General features: G+C 31.5%; 1 pseudogene across 1 annotated transcript; it reads left to right on the top strand.

Annotated features, from left to right (window-relative positions):
* Positions 1-7,397: 7,397 nt before the first annotated feature.
* Positions 7,398-7,985, top strand: LOC309850452 (translin-associated protein X pseudogene; annotated as a pseudogene). The gene has a single exon. The product of its transcript is annotated as a translin-associated protein X pseudogene (transcript).
* Positions 7,986-8,507: the final 522 nt, after the last annotated feature.

Below are 8,507 nucleotides of genomic sequence, written 5' to 3'. Positions count from 1 at the left end.
GAATTTTAAATAAAAAGATACATACCTTTTTCCTTTTTTTATTTCCTAGTACTATATCCCAACTATTACCTGGCACATACTTTAAAAAGAGGGTTTTTTTTTTGTTTGTTTGTTTGTTTGTTTGTTTTTTGTTTGTTTGTTTTAAATCTGAAATTTAAATTTAACTGCATGTTTTCTCTTTTTATTCATTTTTTGGTTAAGTCTGGCAACCCAGGACAAGATCATGGTGAATAAGGGTATGTGTAGTTGATGAAATTAGAAAAATAAGAGTTCTATTATTCAGGGACCACAAGGCCAATGTAAAATGTTTGCAAATTTTTGCAGTTCAAAGCCATTGGAATGTTTTAAGCCTTCAAATGATAGATCTAATCTTACTTATATTCCTGGATGATTACACTGGTGTCATTGTGGAAGAAAGGTCATGAAAATCAATGCTTGAAATTGAGGAGACAGTATGAGTAGCTCTTTGATCAGTCTTGGTGAGAGATTATGGTGACTTGAATTTGTAATTCAAGAGGTAATGAAATTGAGCAAAGTGTCATTCACTTGGGATACACGTGTTCCAACTCAGTGAGGGGCATAGTGAACATGGGTGGGAAGAGAACAGATTAATGTAGATTCAAACAGGATGTACCGAAGATTGGGAAAAAAAACTTCTCAAACATCCAACCTGACTGAGTATGTTAAGTGGTGGACAGGAACTTTTATAAAAACTAACTCTGGGGAAGTGATTAAATTTCTCTAATAAGGAATAACAATATGAAATAAATAAAATTTCCATATCTCTATCATTTCATGATATAGGGAGGAATTTCAAGAGTGTTAGCATGTTTTAAGAAGATTCTATTTTTTCACCTATTATAAAGGTGCCTGGGTATATATTGTATTTTACAACTATAAGAAATCAACTATTAAAACTTTAGCACTGTTTTTGAAGAGAAATTCAGTTTCCTACTTTTTATTATATTTTCTATCATTAAATAGGTTTTATCAGCAAATGTATCAGCCACAGTATTCTCATTCTTTTTTCCTCATAAATTAGTTGAACATAAAGCTCTAAGTATGAATTTCACAAAACATTATGTTGAGTAAATAATTACATTTTATAAATAGAATAATGTAGTTTTTGCTATGATAAGTAATTGAAAAAAATCATTAGTAAAATAAACTATGCACACAAGATAGTTTCATTGCCACTTTATAAAAGATTATGAATTATTTTAAAAATTATGTATATTATTCCCTATATAATCATGTCATTTTTAAAAAGAGGTACAAAAATCAGGTAACAAGATAATTTTACATATACCACAAAACAAATGAAGAATTTAAAAAGCCCTAATGCTTACAATATTTGTCTTTTCCCTCAAAATTTTAACTCAAAATTGTGCATTTGCTTTAATTTCAAGGAACAAAAGTTACCTGGAACTAGTAAATATGTTTAATATGTTGTTTTTTATTACTAACGTATTACAGAAACATATATATCAAATGTATGCCATTATCTCATTAGCAGTGATTCTCCAGTAGGAGTTACCTATTTAACATGAATATATTTAAAGTTCATGATTGTTTTCCAGATGAATTGTGCCTTTTAAACTGATACTAGCGATGTGTCACTGTTTCTGTTATATAGCATTAATGCTACTTCATCAGTTAATAAGATTATTAAAATCTGATGTCTGAAATTTAGAAAATAAATGTAGGACCTTTATTTATTGATTGATTGATTGATTGATTGATTTATATTTTTATATGTTATGTAACCTAAAATTTTTCTGTGATTTATCTAATCATTCAGCTGAAGAAGGTTTGTGCTGTCCACACATTAAATTTCCTTTAGGTCTTCATAAACTTTAGCTATGTTTCCATGACCAAAATAAAGGCTTTCTTTCCTCTCTGATCCTGTTTTGACATCTCTCAGTTACACCAAATGTCTAAATTAATTTTGCTTGAACCTATGGTCTATAAAGTGATTGACCCATATTCTGAGAATCTGCTTTATGTCCTCTCAGACTGTATCTCCCACAACAGGGTAGCTATAATATCCATATTTTACAAATGACAAAACTGGAATTTAGGATGATTAAGAAATTCAGCTAGTAAATTATAGTACTAGAATCTCCACCCAGATCTTTTTACCATGCAAATTTGACTACCGCTCACTAGATCCTGTGGATTTCATTATATCAAGTCCATTTAGTATAAAAAGAGCCATCAAATTTTAGCTATTAGATATAGAAGAAATTGCTGTCCGTGCTTACCAAACCTTAAGATTTTCAAAACTTCCTAATAATGAGATTTAAAAATGCTCCTTCAGCCTCCTCAGATTTATTGATCTTTTTCATAAATTATATTATTATAAAAGAATTTCTCTGTGTTAAAGATTCAACTGACATTACAGAGGGTTGGTGAAGAAGTGAATTTAGCCTTCTGAGATTTGTTAATGCCTTATCAACCAATAATTCCCCATGTCCAGCAATACTATCAATAAGCAGGATGATTTATTAAGAACTAAGAATTCAACAGAAAACAAAAATCAATGCTCTGTCTCTTTATGGAATCAACATTTATTTTATGTTATTGGTTAAAATAAAGTACTAAGACATACCAATCGATTTGGATACATATTACTTAAGTCTACTCTAGGTAATTAATATCATTGATTTCTTGAGCATAAAATATATCAGTCAAATAAAAGTGCTTTTCTTAGTAAATATCAAAAGTGCAGATAAAAAATAAGGAGACTTAAAAGTCTACTGTTAACAGATAAGGCATATAGAGTTAATGGACTGTGGTCCCTACAATCCATCAATTGTCACATAGCTGCTATCTAGTGATAAAATCAATGCAAGTGCTTTCAAATACACAGCACTGCTTCATTGAGAACTCTAACCTCAATATGTCATCACACAGGTATTTAAACATCAGGAAAAATGTAGAAAAGCTTCAAATGGTTTTGAACTTGAAAAGCCTGACAAAAGATTTATATATTTTACAGATTTGTTTTCTTCTAGCTCAGTACACAATTTCAGAATATATCAATCCATCAACCATTTTTCAAATGGTTGTAAATAAGTTGTAGCCAGGATTTTACTACATCTTACACTGACTAGTTAAATGTATTCCCTGACTTAAAAGAAGATAGAGAAAATGTATAACTCCCAGAGTACATAGATAAGCTTCCTATCCAGTATCTATTGTTAAGATATATGATTTTGAGTTTTAAAATTAAAGTCATCTTAAAACATTTCCCTTTAAATAATGTGATTTTCTGCATCAACACTCCCCAAAAGCAGTGATCTAAAAGTTATAAATGGGCTTAGAATGAATTTAAATTGAAATCCGATTTATATAGTGTGGAGAAATTTTAGTTCTAAAATAATCTATTTTTGTTTGGTGTGTTAGGGATAAAGATTGTTGTATAAACCTCACACATGATTTTTAGTATAGCAAATGTAACTGCCATGTGGAAAAATTGTTGCTCCTCTAATCATTACATTGGAGGGATATTGACTTATTTCCATGCCCCTGGGGTTAAGATATTATTTCATCAAGATTCATGCTAGAACTAGAGAATTCTTTTGCAGTTAATTAAAAGTTGATTCAAAATCAAAACAATGTAGATGCACAAATACATAAGAGTAACACAACCCATGATTAAGAAAACAGCATCAGCTATTTTTCAAAACCTTGTAATTTTCTTTCACATGTTATCTTTTCATGTCAATAGTATTAATACATGCACTATTGGTGAATTTGGGAACATTAAAGAAAACTATACTTGGCAAATTCAGTTTCTCTATTTAGATGACTTAATCTATTGAATACATTTTATTTAATTCTTATGGTTTAATAACGTGAATGAACATGTGGTATACTTTCTCTTTCATAGGGACTGACTAGAAGAATGATTGGGCCAGCGGAGCACAAATAGATATTAAGCAAAAGAATTATACAGAGAGCAATCTTGATTCTCAGTGCTGTTTTTAGTCTTACTCTTTTTTAAAGATTATTTATTTATTTTTAGAGAGAGACAGAGGGAGAACACAGATGGGGGGAGAGACAGGGGGAGAAACCTCAAATTGACTCTGTGCTGAGCATGGAGCATGATGTGGGGCTTGATCTCAGAACCCTGAGATCAAGACCTACGTAGATATCAAGCATCAGTCATTTAACTGACTGAGCCACCCAGGCACCCCACTGCTTTTATTCTTTTAACTGCATTGTCTACCAAGAAAATACTGACTGGAAATTTCTGATTGACTTCTTTTCAGAAGACATTTTCTGTCTATATATATAATAAACAATACAGTTAAAATCATCTATACTTGGAAGCATATCACTTCATACATGTACATAAGTTCCTGCAAGATAATGTAATTGGTCAGATGATTGGACAGCATGCTCATTTTAGACTATTAGAATTTGTAGAAATATTCAGAAATTAGAATCAGGATTAAAATAAGAAAATTTTAAAAATTGGTAATATGTATTAGTTTTGTAGATATATTCAAAAGCTTTATGTTTAGAACATTTTTATTATAAAGAAAAGAGATGTAAGACTTTTGCTTTTTGTTTTGTTTTGTTTTTAATTTATTTACTTTTTAAGTTTATTTTTTGTGTATGATGTGAGAAAATGATTCAGTTTCATTCTTGGGAATATTGCTGTCTAGTTTCCCCAACATCATTTGTTGAAGAAACTTTTTTTTTTTTTTTTCAGACCAAGAGAAAACCCAGAAATGAGGTGGAGTCTTTTTGGGTTTTCTACATAGAGTATCATGTTATCTGTGAATAGTGAAAGTCTGGCTTCTTTCTTGCTGATTTGGATGCCTTTTATTACTTTTTGTTGTCTGATTGCTGAGTATAGGACTTCCACTACTATGTAAAATAATAATGGTGAGAGTGGATATCCCTGCCTTGTTCCTGATGGTAGAGGAAAAGCTCTCAATTTTTCCCCATTGAGAATGGGATTAACTGTAGGTTTCTTGTATATGGACTTTATTATGTTGAGGTATGTTCCCTCTAAACAAACAAAATCTAAAGCCAGTAGAAGAAAGGAAATAATAAAGATTCAAGCAGAAACACATGATTTGATATAGATACTGGAAAACAAACAAGCAAAACCAGTAGAACAAATCAATGGAACCAAGAACATTGGTACTTTGAAAAAACTAATAAAATTGATAAACCTCGAGCCAGACTTACAAAAAGAAAAGAAAAAGAACATGAATAAGTAAAATCACAAATGAGAGAGGAAAAATAAGAACAGTTATAAGAGAATACTATGAAAACAGAAAGGAGAACCTAGTAGAAATGAATAAATTCCTAAAAGCATATAAACTACCAAAGCTGAAAAGGGAAGAAATAGAAAACTTGAACAGACCAATAACCAGCTAAGAAATTGAATCCATAACCAGAAATCTCCCAGTAAACAAATCCAGGGCCAGATGGTGTCACAGGCGCATTCTATCAAATTTTAAAGAAAAGTCCATACCGATTCTTCTCAAATTATTCCAAGAAATAGAAAAGGAAGGAAAACTTCCAAATTCATTCTATGAGGCCAGCATTACCCTGATACCAAAACCAAATAAAAATTCCACTAAAAAAGAGAAGTACAGGCTGATATCCCTGATGAACATGGATATAGAAATTCTCAATAAAATAATAGCAAACTGAATCCAACAATATATTAAAGGAATCATTCACCATGATCAAGTGGGATTTATTCCTGAGTTGCAAAGGTGATTCAATATTCATAAATCAATCAATATTATATACCACATTAATAAAAGAAAGGATAAGAGCCATATAATCATTTCAATAGATGCAGAAAATCATTTGACAAAGTGTAACATCTATGCATTATAAAAACCCTCAACAAAGTAAGACTGTCTTGAATGTTAAAAGGAAAATAACTTGGAATATGTGAATCCTACTTTTAAAAAAAAAATACTAATTATATTAAGATTACCTTCTCTGTAGTACTGGTATAATTACACTATCAAAGAAGAAGAAGTTGGAGAAAATATAACAACATCAAAAAAGACTGAAAATCTTTTAGATGACACCTAATATATAATATAATTTCATACACATGGGAAATAAAACCATGGAAATAAAAAATATATTATAAGGTTTCAGTATTTAGAACATCTATAATAATTTTTATCTTCATATTATTTGTCTTTGTTTTTGTTTTATTTCTTTTCTGTGTTCCAGCATTCATTGTTGATGCACCACAGCCAGTGCTCCATGCAATGTGGGCCCTCCATAATACCCACCACCAGGCTCACCCAACCCCCAACTCCACTCCCCTCCAAAACCCTCAGTTTGTTTCTCAGAGTCCACAGTCTCTCATGGTTTGTCTCCCCCACTGATTTCCCCCAACTCACTTCTCCACTCCATCTCCCAATGTCCTCTGTGTTATTCCTTATGCTCCACAAGTAAGTGAAACCATATGATAATTGACTCTCTCTGCTTGACATATTTCATTCATCATAATCTCTTCCAGTCCCATCCATGTTATACAGAAGTTCGGTATTTATCCTTTCTGATGGAAGCATAATGTTCCATTGTATATATGGACCATATCTTCTTTATTCATTCGTCTGTGGAAGGATATCTTGGTTCTTTCCACAGTTTGGTGACTGTGACCATGCTGCTATGAACATTGGGGTAGAGATGGCCCTTCTTTAGACAACATAATGATTTGTCTTTAAAAAGTATATTGTTTCTCAAAAATTTAATTTATATCAGAAAATGTTTGACACATTTTATAAGTACTTGAAAATGTTATCAAAGCATGACTTTAATTGTTACCGTCATTCTTTTTCCAATAAAAATACAATGGCAATTTTTAGTGTTCTTCCTATTTTAAAAGTTTAAATGAAATGGTATCATATAAGTTTGTTTGGAATAAAATCTGCAACACACCCAAATTAGGTAAAATAAAAAAAAAAAATCTTGGGATGAGTTGCCTTGAAATTATTTAATTTCAGATTCAAATTCTTCTGTAATTTTCTGACAATAATTATCATATAAATGTGAGTGATATACTTAGAACGTGGAAATCTTACGCTAAGTCTTTAAACATTGGCCCCAAAGTAATCCATATCACATTCCGCTAACAGTTCATTAGCCATACAAATCATAGTTAATATTTGACTTCTAGTTCCCAGTCCAAAGGGTTTGGAAGTTGTCCCTCTCATTCTCATGAAAAGAAAAAAGCCAAAGAACCATTCCTCACTACCTCTCTTGGATCCAGGAGAGAATTACAGTCACAGGGAAATCAGTGCGCTGAGAAAGTGGAAAGAAGGCAGATGCAGAGCCTATAGTTTATTGGGAGCAGAAGCAGACACTGGAGCCAGCATCAGTAATAATAGTAGTAGAAAAAAATGTCACAAGTAGCCCAGGAACTCTCAGGAGAGGCCATACATCAATTCCATAGAGCCATTACTACAGGACTGAAGGAATATGTGGAGGCTGTCTCTTTTCAACACTTCATCAAAACATGATCACTTATCAGTATGGATAAAATTAAATAATTGATATTTACAACAGGAGAATATAAAAAGAAAATAAGACACACGTACCCCCCCCCCACACACACACACCCTTCTGATACACAGAAGAAGCAGTTTGGAACTTGGAGACTGAAAATCACACTTTTGATTACCTTTTGGGAATGGCTATTTTAACTGGAGAGTTGATGTGGATGTATATAAACAGTGTGGGGGATGGGGACATTGGCACCCCCTTTCAAGTGAGCCAGTTTTTATGTCAGGTTTATGATGAGTTTTCATTCACTGGCAGTACTGGACCTTATGAGATTTTAAGGAGTTTTATTCCTTAAAACAAAGTTTGGCCAAAGTGGAGAATGCTTGTTATGCTTTAAAGTCAGAGGTTCAGAACTTCCAAAACATGACCTGGCAGATGTCTTTTCAGTTAAAACCGAAATGATTGACCAAGAAGACATATCTTAGAATACCATACTCAGCTGTTATACTCTTGAGAGACCAGTTTGTAAGACTGTTCTTTAGTATTTCATTGGACTTTATTGTGGCTTTTACATAGAAATGTTTTCAGTTGTACTTGTTTTAAGATGTACATAAGCTGTGTTTAAAAATTATTGAAACAAGTTATTTCTTGTATCTTACTCATCAAAGTTTACATAAAAATGTTTACATATATGCCTATTTGAATTTTTGCTGGCTTAAACTTCTATCACTTATCTTTGAAATGTGAACATTCTTTAGATTGTACCTTCTGTCATATCTATTTTAATTTACATTGTGTGAATTTTGCAGTGGTAATATTTAATGGAAGCCATTTATAATTTAAATTGGTGATTTTCTTATATATAGAAAATATTTCTTAGTTATATAACTGGACTTGAATTTCATGTTTAAATTTCTTCATGGTATTTTTCCAAATAGGTTTATTCCTTAGAACAAGAATTAAAAATTATTAAGTTATCAGTATTATGAGGTATATAGTGAGAATTC

Source organism: Mustela nivalis, assembly GCF_964662115.1.
Source record: "Mustela nivalis genome assembly, chromosome: 16".
Taxonomy (NCBI): Eukaryota; Metazoa; Chordata; class Mammalia; order Carnivora; family Mustelidae; genus Mustela; species Mustela nivalis.
This window is presented reverse-complemented; position numbering and strand designations above follow the sequence as displayed.